Below are 22,707 nucleotides of genomic sequence, written 5' to 3' on the forward strand. Positions count from 1 at the left end.
TTCCCAGGATGAAAATATAGACTCATCATGTTAGCAAAGGAATAACGTAATCAACATCTATAAGTGTCAATTGAGTGGACTCGTCAGGCAGAGAGTCTGGGTAGCATACCCAAAACATACCCACTTTTAGACGGTTATAGCCACAATTTTCGACTTTTTGAATTCGATGTAATATAACCGTCTCATTTTTTTAAAATTTTGGATAAAAAAAATTTCAAAAAAATAAAGCTCAACAAAATAAAATAATTTTAACAATAGTAAGAACTATATCAATATAATTATTCATGAATAGTATAGAATTAAATAATAATGAGTATTCGTGGAAAAAAACGATTTTGAAAATAATCATAAAATATTTTAAAATAAATAGTATAATCGAATTCTCCATATGTTAAAACATATTACTGTATTCTTTTTTTGCCAAAATACAAAATGTATATTGTGTTATTAGCAAATGTTTTTGATGTCCATTATGCATTATTGAATACATGTTCAAAAAGTGGGAATTGTGAAAAAATGATTACATTCAATTCTCATTTCAATACTTTACATTTTTGCTCCAATAAATTCTGAACAAATAAAAAATGACATTGTTAAACAAAATAATATAAATGGGTAATCGATGGATAAAAGTAATTATATACATTAAGCATTGACAAACAATGAGCTACAAAATATATTTTTAAAAAAGCATTAAATGACAATAATTTATGAAAAACATTATTTACAATCATTGATATCAATGAATTATAATGATTTGTTTTAATAGACAATAATGAACAAAAAATATTAATGATTTGTTTTTTTAAACATCAATAAAATATGAATGATGATGATTTATTCCATAAAGCAATAACATACAATGAAGTTTAATGATTTGTTTTATTAATCATCAATAAACAATTGATAATAATCATTTCCAGATTCAACAATAATGAACAATGAATAATAATGATTATCATTAATTAAACATTAATATACAATGATTTATAATTATTTCTTTCATTAAACATTTATAAACGAATTTTATGATCATTTCTTTTATTAAATATTGATAAACAATAAATAATGATGATTATCATTAATGATACATTAATATACCATGATTTATAATCATTTTTTCCATCAAACAATAATATACAATAATCGATATACAATGATTCATTATTATTACTTTCATTGAATATTGATAAACAATGATTTATGATCATTCCTTAATTAAACATTAATATACAATGAGTTATAATTATTACTTTCATCGAATATTTTTAAACAATGATTTATGATCATTTCTTTCATTAAACATTGATATACAATGATTTATGATCATTTCTTTTATTTAACATGAATATACAATGATATATAATCACTTTTTTCATTGAATATTAATGAACGATGATTTATGATGATTATCATTGATTGAACTTTAATATACAATGATTTATAATTATTTCTTTCATTAAACATCAATATACAATGATTATCATTATTTCTTTCATTATACATTAATGAACAATGATTATCATTATTTCTTTCATTAAACATTAATATACAATGATTTATAATTATTTCTTTCATTAAACATTAATATACAATGATTATCATTATTTCTTTCATTAAACATTAATATACAATGATTATCATTATTTCTTTCATTAAACATTAATATACAATGATTTATAATTATTTCTTTCATTATACATTAATATACAATGATTATCATTATTTCTTTCATTAAACATTAATATACAATGATTATCATTATTTCTTTCATTAAACATTAATATACAATGATTATCATTATTTCTTTCATTAAACATTAATATACAATGATTATCATTATTTCTTTCATTAAACATTAATATACAATGATTATCATTATTTCTTTCATTAAACATTAATATACAATGATTATCATTATTTCTTTCATTAAACATTAATATACAATGATTTATAATTATTTCTTTCATTAAACATTAATATACAATGATTTATAATTATTTCTTTCATTAAACATTAATATACAATGATTATCATTATTTCTTTCATTAAACATCAATATACAATGATTATCATTATTTCTTTCATTAAACATTAATATACAATGATTATCATTATTTCTTTCATTAAACATTAATATACAATGATTTATAATTATTTCTTTCATTAAACATTAATATACAATGATTTATAATTATTTCTTTCATTAAACATTAATATACAATGATTATCATTATTTCTTTCATTAAACATTAATATACAATGATTATCATTATTTCTTTCATTAAACATTAATATACAATGATTATCATTATTTCTTTCATTAAACATTAATATACAATGATTATCATTATTTCTTTCATTAAACATTAATATACAATGATTTATAATTATTTCTTTCATTATACATTAATATACAATGATTATCATTATTTCTTTCATTAAACATTAATATACAATGATTATCATTATTTCTTTCATTAAACATTAATATACAATGATTATCATTATTTCTTTCATTAAACATTAATATACAATGATTATCATTATTTCTTTCATTAAACATTAATATACAATGATTTATGATCATATCTTTCATAGAACATGAATTCAATAATGCATAATGGACATCAAAAACATTTGCTAATAACACAATATACATTTTGTATTTTGGCAAAAAAAGAATACAGTAATATGTTTTAACATATGGAGAATTCGATTATACTATTTATTTTAAAATATTTTATGATTATTTTCAAAATCGTTTTTTTCCACGAATACTCATTATTATTTAATTCTATACTATTCATGAATAATTATATTGATATAGTTCTTACTATTGTTAAAATTATTTTATTTTGTTGAGCTTTATTTTTTTGAAATTTTTTTTATCCAAAATTTTAAAAAAATGAGACGGTTATATTACATCGAATTCAAAAAGTCGAAAATTGTGGGAATAACCGTCTAAAAGTGGGTATGTTTTGGGTATGCTACCCAGACTCTCGTCAGGCAATCATAGAAGTAACAGAAGGAGAGTTCCAAATGCATCTAATGAGATTCATAAGCAAATTCTCAAAGGACAATGGTTGATCAAGTAGGAGGACCCGAGAACGCAATCAAAAAGAGGTGAAAGAAACATTAGAAAAAGAAGTGAAAACGTTCAGGGAAACTGTAACCGGATATGTTAACAGCCATAATATCCCCGAATCACAAATTTACATAATTGATGAAACTGGGCTATGGAATGGTTCCGTAGCTTCCCGCACCTATGTCGACCCAGAATCAATGGATTCTGGGGTTGTTTCAGAAAGAAACCACAAAAAAGAAACAGATGTTGTTGCCATCTCTGCATCGGGAACCATTGACCCATACTTTTTTCGGCACACCTCGCAAAAATCAAAGAATATAATTGGTAACAAGGTAGTTCTGAAAAAAAAAATTTTTGGAATGGAGTTTGAGCAGATGGAACTATGGTAAACTTCTTTCGGTCAAAAATTTGGTCATTCAGATGGAACTGTTTTTGTGATGGACCGATTAAGAAGTCACACTAAACAAAAGATACAAAATCAACTTGAACAGCACAATGTAAAATGTTATTATTTCTCATTCCAAAGAGCAAAGTTCGCATCAGTATGCGATAATTCTTTCTTTGCTGTACTTCAGTCGAGATTAAAGAGAATAAATACTACAACTTCAGAGAAAAAAAAGAATAATTTTATCAACACTGCGGAGAATTTCCGAAAAATCCACATTTTAAACTTTTGGTGGCACTGCGAATACGAATTTGAATGAAGAGAACAAAAATAAATTGAAGAAATTTGAATTATTCTGCAAAAGATATTGCGTATCGCATAGGTGATAATAAAGAATTCTTTGTTGAAATATTGAGTGTGAAAGTCAACTACACTGTGAATACGCTATGTTTTCAAGCAATACAATAAAAAAATTTATAGATGAATAATGATTAAGTCATGAACAAGTTTAAACCATTTATATATATGTTTTTCTGCTTTAGAACTAATATTTGTCATAGTGAAATTATCATTAAAATATATATTATGTATTATAACTTTATCAGCATTATTTTTTATGAATTTATTATAATATTTCTTATTATGAAGTTTGATTATTTTGATTAATAAATTATTTAGCATTTACGAATTTAATTATCGATTTCATTAATGGTCATTCTATCAGTAATTTTGCATTAGAAAATCATTCAGATGAAATAATGAATGATGATCTGATCATTGATTATCATAAATATATTTTTACGATTTTTTTATCCAATTTGATGTTTACAGAATGTTAATATTGAAATTCAACAGTAGCGTAGTCTCGTACTTTGTACTCACTGATCAAATAATTCTGAAAAGCAACGAAGTTGCCTGAGCATTTGGCGAAATCTTACATTCACTTATTCGTGAAAAAATGATTTTTATAAAATTAAAATAATGCGAAAAAATAAATTTATTTACTTGCTCAGAATGGAATTAGTGCTTTTATCGCATCGATGGGTAGCGGAAAAAGCTATACTTATTAAAAGCTCATGAAATATTTAGTGTTGAGGAAAAAGGAAAAAAAATGTTGGTCCGGAACTCTGTTCCTGAGTTTCGCGGTGAGATCAGAAACACGATGTACCGATTAACTACAGTTTTACGATAATAATATAAGAATCCTAATTGAATGATGAATCGACAATATTTATAATAAACACTATTTTTACCATTTGTGGTGAATCTGATGTTTAAAGTACTTCCGTAAGTGAGAGCATTATATGATACTGTAGGCTCTTCGTAAAAATCTCCTTTGATTTCGATAAATCTGTTTTTTGAATCAGAAAATGATGATTGAAATTCGATATATTCTCTGTTACAAACATTACGAAATATTATCGTATTTGAAAAATTGATGAATAGAATTTATATATATCAGTTTCATATTGATTAAAGAACCGTATAAATTCTCTAGTAATATTAGTAGATGAATCAAATTTTAAAAAATTAGAGAAAACGGAATCTGTATCATCACTTCGAACGTAATCACAATATAGTAGTAAGTTTGGTGGCAAATACTATCAACGGATATGATATTTCAAACGATATCGGCGGAGGTTCTAATTCTACGATAAAAATTCCAGCAATCGCAACAATCAAATCTTATGGAGTAATGGAAGTAGGAGAATATATCGATTTTCATTATAAAGATGATCATAATAAGGATAATACTTAATTCATTAGAGATATAATTGATACATTAAGTCATCGAGCAAAAAGCGGAAGTACAATAAGTTTTAGTAATAATGGTAACAGTAGATAGTATTAATAATATATTTACAAATGATATATCATCAAACACACATAATCATGACGATAGATATTTTTCATTAGATCATATTAATAGTGATTATTTGATCAATATTAACTTAGAAGGTATTAATAATAAATCGACCTGCATATATTATAATGCGAAAACAATTACTAATGAAAAAGAAGAGGATATAATAATATAATTGATAATGATGGCAAAATAACAACAGAATACTATATTATAAACAAATGATTATTGATGACGAAGATATGCAAGAAATTTTAATGAAACCGCTAGGTGAAGACGGTGAATTCACATATAAAGAAAGTTTTGTTGAGAGTATATTTGATATAATAATAATAATAGATGCATTCTTTACAGCTGCTAATACAGCATATCTATCAAAATTTGTATCGAAAAACATATAGGTCAGATAGTAATATAAATAAAGAATTTCGGTCGGGCAGGATTTTACTCAAATAGTCACTAGAAATGTTCTGAAGTCAAAAGGTTATTTACCATCACCATCATTGAAATCAGTAGTTTTTGATGATCATGAACAGGTGGAATGTTGGAAGATTTAGAAGGTCGTGATGATGATATTGACCGAGACTTTAATGAGTATGATTATTTATTCACGGAAATGAATACTATATCTAAAAATTTGAAATACTATCATAAAGATGTCGCAATACATTACGTGAAATATTAACAAAAATGTGTAATGATTTTAATGCACAGGCAACAAATTATGTATTATTATTTGATCTTGATGAAAAAAATAAATTAAAGATCTTTTGTAAATTTAAATCTGATACACAAACAATAAATCAATGCAATTTTTGTTTTCAAGATGTTAAATCAAAAACGACTGAAAATCTAACAAATTTTTTAAAGTTATTGAATCAAGATACAAAAAAAGATAACATTGATTATTTAAAGGAGATTGATACAATCGCAGAATTTGACAATGTATGGTACATAGAATATATTGAGTTTAATTCTTCATTTAGTGATAATAAACGCAGATTTATCGGTTTAAATAATGATTTTTATGATAAACCGACTGTATTATTTAATCCTCCAACAGACGGTAACACTTTTAATATAACGTTTATCGACAGTAATAAAAATCATGTCTATCCAAGATACTGTATATTTATTATACAGATAATATTTATATATAATTATCGAAATGTAGTTACATTGAAATAATTTTTATAAGTTTATATGTTAAAATATTATGTTTAAAAATAATTTGTTAAAATTCTTTATTTTAAAGTTATATATTTTTGAAGTAATTCTTTTCAATACAACTCATTATTTGAGTATTTCCGCGTAAATAACTCACAGGTATTATATCTTTATAAGGTTTATCTCCCGGTACTCTAAATAATACGATATATTTATTTTTATTCTTATCATAATTAAGTATTTCAATAATTTCACCGTTCCATTTATTAGGTATCGTATTTGCAAATTTAGGTTTATGATAATTATTATTTACAATAATTAATATATATCTGGGACTGTTATAACAGTCCCGTCTTTAGCAATTAATGTATACATATTACCTTTGCGGTCATCAATTTTATACATTTCTCTGCTAATTTGATAACGTTTTTTATGAATACCGTCATGTCTAGGTAATATATATCTTACGTAAGAATACACAGGAATAATTAAATTTTTAATTTTTTGTTGTTTATCAGCTAATTTTAAACACTTAAATATATACTCTTTTTCTAAGTCTTTATCATTAAACATTTCAATTAGAGAACAACCTATAGCAGAATGATAACTGTTATTATAAGTATTTATAAATTTATTCATTCTTTTAGGTGTTATATAAGTATATTTCTCATCATGAGATTGATGTTTTGATTTCTCGTTAGGAGTATTCATATCACGTAATGTTCTTATAAATCTGTCTATAATACCTAAACTACTATGATTTTTATCTGTAATAATATGCATACTGACATTATTATCTGTTAATAATTTTACATTATTTTTATCTAAAAAACCGTACTCTTCATCAGATGTTAATTTTACAGGATGATATTTATTAATAAATTGTTATAATGTATAATTAATATCTTTTGCAGATTTAGTATTTAAAGGATATACTACAACGTATCTGTTATTAGTACCTATAAATATATGCCAATATCTAGGATCATGTTTATTTTTGACATGTTTCTTTACATGATTATATGTTTTAAAATGAGTCTCATCTACAGTATCATTTATTGATGTTTGCATATTATTTATTACATATAACAGTTATTTTCTGATAATGAAATGGGCTTAGGTAATATATTTGGAGGCATACGTAAATAAGTTCAAGGAGGCTGTAGATTATTTAAAAATATTATTGATAAAGGTAAACAAATTTGGGGTAAATTATCACCTATAATAAATAAAGGCGGTAAAATCATTAGTAAAATACCGAGAACTATACAAAATATTGAAGATAAAAAACAGCAAATAACTGATAAAATTGATCAAATTGTGGATATGATTCCCGATAGTAAAACTAAAGATAAAATTAAAGGTGCTGTTGACAGAGGCAAACAAATATCTGATAGAATTATTAGCAGAGTTCAACATGTTAGTGATCATATACAACCTTATATAACTGCCGATAAGAATATATACAATAAATTAAATCAAACAAAAACAAATATTCAACAACCAAATAATCAATAAAATATGCATAATGCAAGATTGTTATAAAAATAAATAATGTATGTTATATATATACATAAATGACTGAGACTGAGTTAGTTTTAGAGTCACCTGTTGATAATAATAATAATAATTATCCCGTGTCTAAAGATTTTAATAATGTTAATATTAACAACATAATTGTTGATAAAAAAAATATATTAAAAATTTCACTTCTAAATACAAAACATTATAATTAATAATGCTAAAAATAACATCGACAACAAATATTATGACGTTATATTTCATAAAAACGGTGATACAGAAATAATTCTAAAAGACAATGTTAATAACACACCAAAAGATATTATTATTGAAAATAAATTATCAAAACAAACTGTGACAACTTTATCTGAATATCAATTTTTGATAGAACATATGTCATAATCGAATTCTCGTATTGAAAAATTAAGGGGTAAGCAAAAAAAATTAAGTCAAAAATAAAGAAAATTGAAGGGTGATATATATGAAACTGTATATAATAATATCAAAGAAACTAATTAATCTGGATCATATACATATACTGAACAACAACAACAATTTATATGTAATACACAGACAACTAAAGATATCAAAATTAAATTAGCAGAATATTTATTAAAAATTGATGTATTTAACGCATTAGTCGCTAAATATATACAAGTACCGTTATTATTTCCAATACATATATGTCAAGTAAGAGATTTTACACAAGAATTCATAGGTGATAAATCATCAATAGATACAGTTGCTACAATCGGAATTAGACACTGTGATACATTATTTACTGTATTTCGCGTAAATCAATATTCTAGAACATGTTTCTACAATTTACATATTAGTTACAGATCTAATATTGAAGGTGAAATGTATCCGCGAGAAGATTATACAACTGTAGATGATGCCAAAAATATTAATATGTTACTTGACAGTGTCAATTTAAACGGAAGTTTATTAAGCAGTATTAATGAAGATTTAAAAACATCTATACAACCATATTATTATAAAACTACTTATGATGTATCTGGAATAAAAAGTACAACAAGAATTTGGCACGGTAAAGATAATAGTAATTCCTTTATAGGATTACTTTTTGCGGGAGGTGAAGATTTTCAAGGAGGTATTTCAACAACAGGTACTATACAAATAGAACTTCACGGCAACCATGTAAATACAACTGATTATTTAGCTACATATGCGAATGCATCACCTGTAGAACAAGTTATTAACGGATCACGTTAAAAATATATATTATACAAATATATTATTGAAGATTCATTTTTGTTTGTCTATATTTTCATCAGATGCTGTTATAAGTAAATTACTGTGTTTAATATTTTCATCAATGTCTTCATTAGGTATTGGTAGAATAGATATTGTAATATACATAGGTGATAATAAATGAACTTCTTGCATATTAGCGTCAACTAATTTTAATTCTAAATGTGACAAATCACTGCTTTTTATTAATACCTCAAAATCGGCATTATTAACAATAATAGGATGATTATTACTAATAGAATTATCAATTCTGAGTATTATTTTTGATATATTGATGTTTTCATCTAGGTTTTTGTAACTACTTTTTCCTAAATTACTTACTATATATATTATAATACAGGTGTTAATGGATAATTTCCTACAGAATCACATAATATTTCATATTTATTAGTTTTCTTATTTAAATATGTTGATGTTAGAGATAAATTTGTATTGTATACACCTGTTAATTGTTTTATATTATGACTCATATCATATACAGTAAATTTATTACCGCTACTATATATTAATCTGGTTGTAGAATCACTTTCAACAATAACATTATATTTTATAATTAAATCTGTTAATAAACTTGCAGAACTTGTATAATTTACATCAGTATACTCATTTTTGAAAATATATTTTTCATTATTGATTGTTATATATAATCATATTTTTCAATGACTACTATATTACAATGAGTTGTTAATGATGTAATTATCATTTTAGCTAATCTTGTATAAGGTAATGGTAAATTAACATTAATTCTGTTATAATGATTACTGTCATATGATGAAATTATATAATTAATTATTTCATTGAACATTGTATTTTATTTTAATAAAAATAATGATATTTGAATAATATATATGTATTATATCAACTATTTATGTAATCAATTCTGTAATAAATACATTTATAAAAATATATAATGTTGATTTTGTTATTGAGGAAGAAGAACAAATTCCTGATAATATCAAAATATTGTTATATTGTCAGAGTTCATTTTTCAACATTAGACAATGTAATAGTACTTATTTTTGCTTTTATATATATATTAAATCTTGTATGTTGATCTCTAATTTTAGAATACTCATTCCATAACTTATCCACATCAAAACAACTTGCAGGTAACTCTTTGATCGAATAATAACAATCTTCTTTAGACATACCCGGAAATAATACTATATCAGATAATGTTCTTTTTAGATCTTTTGATATGAATTTCACTGTTTGTACACATACAATAACATTGATATTGAAATGTCTTAATTTTGTTAATAATTTCATTAAATCAATTTCTTTATTTTTTAATAACAAGTGATTTGCAAAGTCATCTAATATTAATAACATTCTGTGATAATATGTTTTCCAATTGTGATAAGCTAATTTTAATGATATATATTTCAATCTCTTTTCTTTTGAATTTAATCAATGTTTAAAAAAAACTTTTTCTAATTACTCATTAATATCTTTAAAATTACTGTTGATATATTTCGTTATTGAGTTATATTTTAAAATACGCCTCATATATTTATTTAAGAAATCTAATTAAACGTCATCAGATATAACTATAAGTTGACTATTTTTAATTAATAATTTATTAATGAATTTACTGTTTCATCAAACTTGTTACTTGTAGAACATATACATATTAACTCATGAAAAAGTTCATTAAATAATACTTCTTGTTGAGCTACTAATTTCAAATAAGTATAATTTTTACAGCTTCTCATAGGTGCAATAAATGCGCAAATACCGTTTTGTGCAAATGGATATTTTTCATGTATAGGTTTCATTATAGCATTATCTAATAATACTTTATTTTTATTATCAATCTCATTAAAATTGTTATTCATTTTTAAAACTTTTTGTCAATAGATTCATACTTATGCATCATTTTATTGAAAATAAAAACACATTATATTTTTAATCGTTATAATATTTTTTCTCATATAAATATGGAATCATTTAAAAGTTATTTGTTAAGTGATTTCGAAAGTCTTAATTATAAAGCAGTAGATATCAAATTTAAACACTCTGAGGAACCGGACTTTGATAAAGAAACTAAAGAACCGTATATTAATAAATATGAAGTTTTATAATCGAAATATAAAATTATTTAGTGATGTTAATATTGAATTTATTAATGATAAATTAGCTCCTGTAGATGCTAAAAAATTAAAAAACATATTCTCAGATGAGTATAATAATAAATTTATTGATGCTAAAGACATATTGTAAGTGAAATATGTAATAATATACAAAATAAAATTGATCATTTAACATCAAGAATAGATTCTATCACATCTAATAAAACATCTAATAATGATTTCGAAAATGATGATATTATTAAACCTACTAAATTCCGAAAGAAATTTGATATGTAAATCTAATATGTGAGAATAATTCTATCTTTAATGATCTAATTCAATCAATATTTTTATATAATTTTCACTATTAGAACATATATTTTTATATTCGTTATTAACATGATATATATTCATTATCGATATTCTTACCGATCCAATTATCAGCTGATTCGATATATATTTCTTTAAATATATGTTCAATTCTGAATTGTCCTAATTTATCACATACAGACTTTGCTAACTGCGGGTATATGAGGTGTTCTCTATTAGGTTTTACTGTATAAACATAATTATCGTTATCATATTTAATAACGTAAGGAGCAAATACTTCAATATATTTATCAACATTATCCTTCGATTTATTATTAAAATTATAAGGTTTTCTAATAGATAAACCCCGACAACTGTTTATCATAAATTTCAATGTTGTGAATAATTTATTATTGTTATTATTTTTGGCATTAATATTTAAATTATATAATATTTCAATAAATTTTTTTATTTTAGTATTTCGACTTTTAAAATTACAGTTATTATCAGGTTCACCTATAGGTATTGATATTACAGATGACATATATGCTCCGTTTAAATCTATATAATAATACTTTCCTGTTAAATGTATTTGTTGCCATATAGTCTTAGGAAATATACATTCATTACGTATTTTATTAGCAATATCACCTGATAACTCATATACATTATCAAAACAACCGTATTCATACATTATTTATAACATTAAATCACTGTAGGTGTAATAAGATTTTACATTAATATTTAAATCAAAATTATTAATATCATTTTGTAATTCATTTAACCTGTAGTTAACTTCATTATCATCAATATTATAACCAAATAATTTCTTACTGTGTTTCATACTTCTAACGAAATCAGGTATATACTTCTTATCATGAATATGTATTAATCTATAACTGTTATAAGGTTTATTAATAGTTTTATAACTCCAACACGATTTATTATATATATTAATATCCATATATTTTAATAAATTATATTTTTTCATTATATCAATTAAATAATATACAGATATTGGTATAGAAGCATATTCTATTGTTATATTTTTATCATAATTTTTAATACTGTCAATTGATATATTAACAATGTCATTTAACATATAATGATTATCTATAATGATTAATTTTATAAGTTTATTATATTGTTTACCGTAATCTCTGTGAGTAAAACCTTTATTGATCATATATCTAATATCAATATGAACTTTTAATAAATCTGATATATTATTTAATTGTTCTAATGGGACTGTTTCAGTATTTATAAAAGATCTCAACATATTAATATCATTATCACTAAATAAATTACTTGCAATAAATGATTGTGTTAAACAATATTCATATATATGTTCATTGTTGATGTTATTAAACATACCTTATTTCGTATAATCTATATCTGTAGTATTAATATATGAGAAGAATCCCGGATTAACTCTTTTTCCGTTTATCAGATCTTTGCACTCAAATTTTATAGATTTAATATTTTCGAAAGTATTCAATGCTAAAGTATTACTGTCACTAATATCATCTTTTTCATTAATAATATCATATACGAAATCAACTGTATTCATATTTCCGTGATAATTAGATATATCATTATTATCATCGATAATTGTCATCCTAATATTTTTATTAATTTTTAATCCAGATGATTTTATAGAATATATCAATGCATATGATATATCTTTTTTGTCATTATTATTGTGAGTAAAATCTTTTTGTAATGATAACTTTTTGATTGAATCTTTAGTTATATTGTTAACAGATTTATTATGTATAGGTTTATCAATAGGTTCATCTTCAGATAATGCCATATTATAATAATCATCGAAATAATCATATTCACTGCGTTTATTATGTTCAATTTTATATTGTAATTGATTATATGACGAACAAACATATTTATTGTTAATTTCATCATATACCTTATATTTAGTTTTAGTATTTATATGTTCAAAATTATCTGGTAAAGTCTAACCGTAATTATTAAACAATTCTATAACTTGTGTTGTAGTTAGTTTTTTGGGCATAATATATTATATTAAAATAAAAATAGGATAAAATAAATTATATGGAATTAAATTATTGAATTTATTTATAACTAATTCCCGGAACTGATCTTACAAATTTAATACTTATTTTTCGACTGTCGAGAAATTGTAAAACATCTGGAAAACTATATTTTGAATTATATGTTTTATTATTTTTTCTAACATATATTTTACTGACATAATCAGTAGTATCACTTTTACAACAATATTGTATCAGTATCAGCTTTTAACAATTATATATCATTTGTATCACATAATAATTGTAATAATTTAATTAATTCATCTTCATCAGCGATAATATATTTATTAATAATAAAGGGGTCAATATTTTCAATAATATTTGAACATAAAACTAATGCTTGAATTAATAAATCTTTATCATGTATGATTTGTTGTAAATTATTCTTTAAATCATTTGCTGTATCCACAGATCTGTTAACAGTAAGTTCATCATTATCAATATTATTATTATCAATATTTTCATGCAAAACTTAAAAAAGTATTTACTATAAAACATATACCTTATATTGATTTAATCAATTTTAATATTGAGGACTTAGTGATAATATATAAATATGTTATAATTGCTAACAGTAATACTTAAAAAAAGCTAAAAAAATTAGGTTTAAAACCTTATATCATACATGATAATGTTAATATAAAAATAAAAGCTCCTGTTAATGATATATATAAAGGACGTTATATTTCAATGTTTGACCCTAACAAAAATGATGTTACTATATGTACGAACAGTTAAACAGCATCTAATATAACCGTGATCTTCCCATTCACTAATTAATTTATCTGGTCCTATACGTCTGATAGAATGAGGATATTGATTATAAATTTCATAATCATTATCAACAACACATGTAAACCAATGGCATTCAGTGTTCATTATTTATATATAGGGTGTTCCACCCGTATATTAGTATCTTATTATATATAATAGATACAATAATATTTTATATATAAATTAAAACACTGAATTTAATGGGTTTTGTTTTTTATTTAAAAATAATTTTTGTCAAGTCTATCATTAACTAATAATCGATTTTTCTTTTATTGAATGCAAAAAAATGACGTTTAAAATTTTTACCCCTTCATTATGGAGCTTGATCAAAAATCATTTACAATATATCTCGCGATGAAGTAAATGTCAGCAAAAGCGATTCATACCGAAATGGAGATCATATTGGGCGAAGAATGTATGTCATATTCAACAGTATGTAAATACCTCAGATAAAAAAGTTTTAATCGAACAATGTCACCTAACATTAGTGAACCGATTACCCCTATTGACGATAATGTTGATTTAAAAATTTTGAAAATTTTAGATAAATTTCCATATGCTTCAATAAGACAAATAGCTAAGTTAACAGAGATTCCAAACACTACTGTATATAGGCATCTTACTGAAAAGCTTGGCTATGAAAATGAACTTTTATAGTGGGTTCCACATTTACTGACGGAAGATATTGAAAAACAAAGAGTCACTAAATCAATTCAATCTTTAAAGACATTAGAGATTGCAAGACATAACAGTTATTAATATTTTATAACAGGTGAGTCCTGGTTTTATTATGATTATTATTATGTTCGACAATGGATACCACGAGGAACACCACGAGGTACAATAAGCAAAAGGACTATTACGCAAAAAAATGTAATGTTGACGGTTTTTTGGAATCCCCACGGATTTAAAGTTATCGACTTTCTTTTGAAGGGAGAAACATATAATTCACAATATTATGTGAAATATATTATATCGAAACTTTTGAAAAAGAATGGTACATATCCTAGAAATGACACAAGAAAAATTACTGTACATGCCGACAATGCAAAACCGCATACGTCGAAAATCACAATATTATATATGGACTCCAACATACTCAAAAGGGCACCTCATCCCCCCAACTCCCCAGATATAGCTCCTTCAGACTTTTTCCTATTTGGGTATGTAGAAGGAAAAATGAATGGATTTCACTTGCTATTACAACATGATTTTTTCCTTTAGTGAGAATGAATAATTTATCATAATATTTTATCTGTAACGTACATATACATTTGACGAAGTATCAGATGTTTTTGAATAATCACTGTATACAACACTGTTTTTATTCATTAATGCTCTAACTATATTTTCAATTTTTTCAAACTGTGAATTTGACATTTTACATAAGATAAGAATGTATAAAACTGAAAATCAATTTACAACAACTGCGTCTCAGTCACAGATCGAAGAAAATTATACAAATCTTGATTTAGATAAGTATAAAGTATTATTCCCTCAAAATGGTTCACTTTCCGTTATCCACAACGTTGGTTAGAGTTTCCATCACAGAATAAAGCTATTGGCATAAGAAGATTGAATATAACACCGGCCGCTCAAGTTCTCTCATGACAGTTTGAAGTAACTAACAGTTTGCTCAAGTTACTGAAAGGTTGACTTTTGTAGTTTTTTAGACCCTTGAAAATTGAATAATGTTTTTCATAAATTTTTATAATATATAACATGTATAATGCAGTAATTGATTATACAATTTCTGTTTATGACGCTGAACATTACAATAGAATTGACGTAAACTTACCGTTACCTTATACACGTTAGGCATAAATGATTGTAACGTCGCTAACGACTGAATGTTCTATTGTCGTTATTGAAAAGGATGATTTTATTCAGATAAACGATGAAAAATACTATTTTGATGATGATTATACGAACTTAAACTCTCAAACGTTTATATTACTGTTGAATTTACTCTTCCAAGAATCAGGCGTTACGTCTGAAGTCGACGAAGCAGGAAAAATCGTATTCACTTTTGCGAATGCTTTCACGATAAATAATGCTTCATATAATAGTATTCAAATTCCTGGGTTGTACTCACAAATTTAGAATCAAAAATTATTTTTGATATATTGTTTTAATTAATTATCTGGTTCATAATAATTCTTCGTGTGTTAATGTGAATGGAAATAGTACCGTGTGGGTCTATTATTTTGCTGTATTCTCTCCATTAAGCTTTAGCATCAAACACACTTGCTGGTGATTCTTTCAACAGTTCAAAAATATTTTTCTGTCCGATACCATTAAACAATACAATATCCGACAAATTTATTTTGATATCTTTTGGTATACTCTTTGTTGTTTGTACACATATGATAACGTTAATATTAAAGTGTCTGAGCTCATTCGATAATATTGACATCTGTGATTATTTACTTATCAATAACGGATGATTAGCAAAATCGTCAAAAATCGACAAGCATCTATGTGGATAAGTTTTCCATTGATACTTCGCTGACTTTTCAGAGATGTTTTAATTTCTTCTTCGAGTTATTCAAATTGAATTTCATAAATAATCTTTCTGTTTCCTCATCCGTTTCCTTTGAATCATAATTGATATATTTGATGATAGAATTATATTTTAAAATTCGCAGGATATATAAATTAATCCAATTTAACAAATCAGTATCCTGAATCGCAACGAGTTTCGTTTTCTTTATTGCCATATTATAAGTATCTACTGTCACATCATATTTTGATCATGTACTACATATAGTTGTTTTCGCATTCTCTATAATTATTTGTTTTGTATTTTTATTTTATCAAACAATTCTTCTATCTCATCTGCTTTTTATTGACACTTTCTGATGAAACTTTGTTTCAGAATCTTTAGATTTTTTTATTTCATAGCATTATTTTCATCGATAAAAATAAATTTTTCATTGCTAATAAATGGAATTATTTTGAGATAATTTAATATCAGAATATAAAATGAAGTCGAAAGACAAGTATTGCTATGGCATAACGTATTACGCAGTTGAGTTTGAATATAATCACAATACAACAGTTAGAATGAGCAAACCAAAGAACAAACCTATACTTCATAATAATATTATTGTTGGCGTTATATTTTATAATAAGAATTTAAAACTTATTGAAAAAGTAGATTCGATATTCACATTTTTTTAAAAAATGCTTTTTGTCTCCGTTCCGTTTAGGGTTAACTTTTGGTGATTTTTTAACTCTTGATTTTCAAATGGGATTTTTTCGATGTAAATAAATATATTCATTAAGCATCATCGTTGATTTCATTATCAACAAGGAATTCCTTTGACTTATTATTAATTCCGTGATTCATTCTCTAGTAATTATATTAATAATTTTATTTTCAGATTGTCTAATATTTAATGTATCATCGGTTAATTCAATATTATATAATTCAAATATATTATATTCAGATCTGTTATTTATTATTTTATATTTGAATTGACTGAAATATTGTCATATTTATCATTAATTTCATTATATACTTCAGATTTAGTTTTAGTATCAATATTTTTAAAATCCTTATTCAAACTATATCCATATTTATCAAACATTTCTATTACTTGTTTAGTTGATAGTTTCTTTGGCATTTAATAAAAATAAGAAAAAATAATTTATAAAAAATTCATAAAATTAATGTTTATATGTTAAACCTAACTTGAACATGATATTATGTTAGATTGAAGTGTAGAATTAGATGTAATTCGAAGTTTTGATTTACTGTTATCGAAGGCGAATTTAGTGACGTATTAGATATGGAAACAGAAGCAGAAGCAAAAGAAATCGTAATTGAGTTGACAGAAATTTAATTTGTGAGAATAATTCTCGAAAGTTTAGAACTTTGTCCTTCAATTGAAAGAGCTCTCGCACAATTTAATTCGTCATCCATTAAAGTAGGACAAGATAATTATGGTTCACACAAATCAGAATCAAGGAATTAATTATTTAACACAATAAATCAATTATTTAACATTATTTAACTTAATGAATCAAAACTTAATTATTATTTGATATTATTGCTTTCATTAACAATATATTCTTCAACCCACATTTACTTCCATCATAATTACAAACGGTTTTATGACCGTTAAAATATAACTTTTTCCGACAAGAAAATTGAGCAAATATAATGTTTATGAATATTGAGTATAAATTGATTGTCTGAAAGCCATTGAATAAACTCTTTAATTGATAGAGTAAATATATCATATAAATATCTTCCATAGTGCTAATTTTATCGAGCAAATTTCTCATCATGTTGTATTGCGATATGAATTGAAACTTTCACTGAAAAACTTTAGATAATCATTCAATGATTTCTACTTTTTCAAAGTAATTAGAAAATTTGTGTAGATCTAAAAACGATTGTTTTTTTAACTTCAAATATCTCAAAAAGCATTTTTTATGACATATTCAATATGTCCATTATAACCCAGCTCGACCAAAAATTTTTATCAATTTGAATGTGCCGAAAAGGGCGAAAAGTTTTTCACTAGGTTTGCTTGTCCGGTACTATAAAACAAAAATAAACAATTGGGAAACAATTCAGTTTATTCAACAAAAAATATTTTCCTTAAATAAAGAAAAAGTTGTTCAAGCAGCTATTTCAGTGTTTGATATACTTGATAATAATTATCAGTATTCATTTAACTTACTTATTAGTCAAATAATTTATTCATCATTTGTAGCAGGTATGAATGATTTAGAAGTCTATATGAATTTCATTAAAGAAATAAAAAAAATTGAAGATAAGAAACAAATTCAAAGTAAAATACATAAAGTAAAATACATAAAGTTTTTTTACAAATGATTTTAAATATATATTCTCAAGAATCAAATTATTTTCTTGAGAGAATGATTCAAGAAAATTTATGCGAATCAAACATAGTTGTACAGATGAGAGAAGAATCGTATTTTATACATTACATGTCCAAAAAATTTCCAGAAGAAAATGAATATTTGAAACGAAAAATGGGAAACTTTGAAGAACTTTCAAGGAATGATTGGAAACTTCATAAGAAATATGTTAAAGAAGGACATAATCCGAATGAAATTGCAAAAATAATTCGAAAAGATGAAATAGAAAAACTTCAAGAAATATCATCACAAAATGATTTTAATTTTAACCAAACAATTGAACCATCACTATATGAAAGATGTTCTTTTATTAATACACAAAATGTTACATTAATTGATTATTCAGCATTTTTTGGATCAATTAAATGTTTTAAATATTTACTTATGAATGGTTCTGAAATAAAAAATACAGGTAGGTATGCAGTCGCTGGTGGAAATGAAGAAATCTTTCATTTATGTGAACAAAATCATTCAACATTTGAAGATGCATATGAAGCAGCAATTGAATTTCATCGAAATGATATCTTTAAATATCTTTATGAGAATGAAATTGCTGAAATTAATAATTTAGAAGAATTTGGAAAGAAGTGTATTTCATCTCATAATTATGAAATTTTTATATTTTTACAAAAAGAAGGGATGCTAATTTGCGAAAACATTATTAATGAATCAACAAAAATTGGAAACATATTTCTCATTAAACATTTTCTTGAAAGTAATCAAATTCCGAAAGATATTTTAGTATTTTCATCAGAGTCAGGAAATATTGAACTTGTTAAATATATTTTAATACAAGAAGGAATTGACATTAATGCTAAAAATATTTATTTGTTTTATTTAATATTTATTTGAATAATTCTTGATTTCAAAATAATATTTGGAAATTATTTAAATTATTTAATACAGCACTTATTAGAGCATCTGAAAAAGGTTATACAGAAATAGTTAAATTACTTCTTGAACAAGAAGGAATTGATATTAATGATAAAAATATATATTTGCTTTGTTTAATATTTATTTTATTAAATAAAATTTGGTAATTATTTAAATTATTTCATACAGCACTTATTAGAGCATCTGAAGGAGGTTATATAGAAATCGTTAAATTACTTATTGAACAAGAAGGAGTTGTTATTAATGCTAAAAATATATATTTGTTTTATTTAATATTTGTTTTATTAATTTTATATTTCAAAAAAATATTTGGAAATTATTTAAATTATTTCGAACAGCGCTTATTAAAGCATCTTTAAATGGTCACACAGAAATAGTTAAATTACTTCTTGAACAAGAAGGAATTGATATTAATGCTAAAGATATTTGTTTGTTTTATTTAATATTTGTTTTATTAATTTTATATTTCAAAATAATATTTGAAAATTATTTAAATTATTTAAAACAGCACTTATTTTAGCATCTTTAAATGGCCATACAGAAATAGTTAAATTACTTCTTGAACAAGAAGGAATTGATATTAATGCTAAATCTATTTATATGCTTTATTTAATATTTATTTTAATAATTTAGAATTTCAAAATAATATTTAGAAATTATTTAAATTATTTAAAACAGCGCTTGACTACGCATCCTCTAATGGTCACAAAAAAGTCGTTGAACTTCTTCATGTGGTAGAATAAATTTAGTTAATATTTTATCTTCATAATAAATAATTATTATTTAGATATATCATTAAATATATTGATATATGAAATACTTTCAAATATTTTCTTGAATTTTCACCACTTTTTTCTTTTTTATTTTAATAATATAATTTATGGATAATATTCATCCCGAAAATTCCCATTAAATGAAAAAAATTCGGAAAATTTCCAAAAAATTGTTATTTTTATTTTTTAATACAGTACCGGACACGAAAATCTGTCCATCGGCCGGAAATTTCTGTTCAAAGCCTTTTTCGGCTAAAACGGTTTTGACGCGAGCCGAAAAAATCTGTCCATAGGCTGGAAATTTCTGTCCTATTATTAACGGTCACCAATCATATTTTATAAAATTTATCAATGGGAACTTACTACTTCTCTTCGCAAGTACCCTTCGCGAAGGGGGGGATAATGGCCCCGCCGGGCTTTTTCAGTGAAATACGATCACAGGCGCAGGGGTGGATTGGAAAGTGATTGAATAATTTACATCAAAATTGAATGATATTTGAGAATTTTCATACAGGAAAGTTACGTGTGCTTCTTTTCTCAAATTCTAAGTTTCTGTTGGATCTTTCTAAGAAGCCAGCAAAAATGAACAACAAATTGAAATTTATGATTCATAAAAATGAAAAAAATGATTGTCATAATTTTAAATCGTTTATCACATCATTCTACTATAAAATTATATAATTAAAATATATGTTAATTAATATTATATTGATTCGAATTTTTTATCCAGAAAGTTTCCTTGTGTTTCCTATTAATTAATATTTTAGAGTTCCTCAAAAATAAATTTAATGAACCTATAAAAATTAACGTTCTCATGTAGAGTTAGCTTCTGGCTATCATCGCTAGTGAACTGGTTCCTCTTATTCACCATGAAGATAACCAACAACACAATGCCGACAACCACGAAAACGCACGCAATTACTATACTTACGATTGGTCCAGTTCCCAACGAATGACTATTATCTTCATCACCGTTTGTGTGTTGTATCGTACACAAATTTAAATGGAAAGTGACTAAATTCAAAGGAAATTTCAAAAAAATTATCATTTCTTCATAAAAATTTGTCTACCGTCGTTATATGTTAAAATCTGAAAGGTATTAAAGACATTACAAATAATTTTAAAATCAAAAATAAATCTATAAGAGGGAAAGTTGGTTGATAGCGTCTTATTTTTATATGTAGATTTTTACTTTTAAATAAAAGCAAGACCACTCAAATCAGATTTTCTGATAGAAAATTTTCAATTTAAAGAAAAAATTTGTGCACCTATTATCATCACATTTATTGACTTAGTGAAATTTTATAAATTTTTGATAAAAAGTGTAGGTTTCTCGGTAATTTCTTCTTATAATAATAATTAACTCTTTTATGAACAAATAATGGATATGTAATTTGATTTTTCTTTAAGATTTTTGAAAATTATTATCATATTTCTTATGCATGAAATTTTTCCCAATAAAGCACAGCCATTTAATGAATTACCGAAAAAAAAAAATAAAAAAAAAAAAAAAAAAAAACTTATCTATATCAAAAAAGTTAATCAAAAGAACTCAGATATCAAGTTATGGTTGATTTTATGAAGATTTACGACCTCTGAGTTGATTTTCCATAAATTTTT

This window comes from Histomonas meleagridis (genome assembly GCF_020186115.1).
Source record: "Histomonas meleagridis strain 2922-C6/04-10x chromosome Unknown contig_30, whole genome shotgun sequence".
Lineage (NCBI taxonomy): Eukaryota > Parabasalia > Tritrichomonadida > Dientamoebidae > Histomonas > Histomonas meleagridis.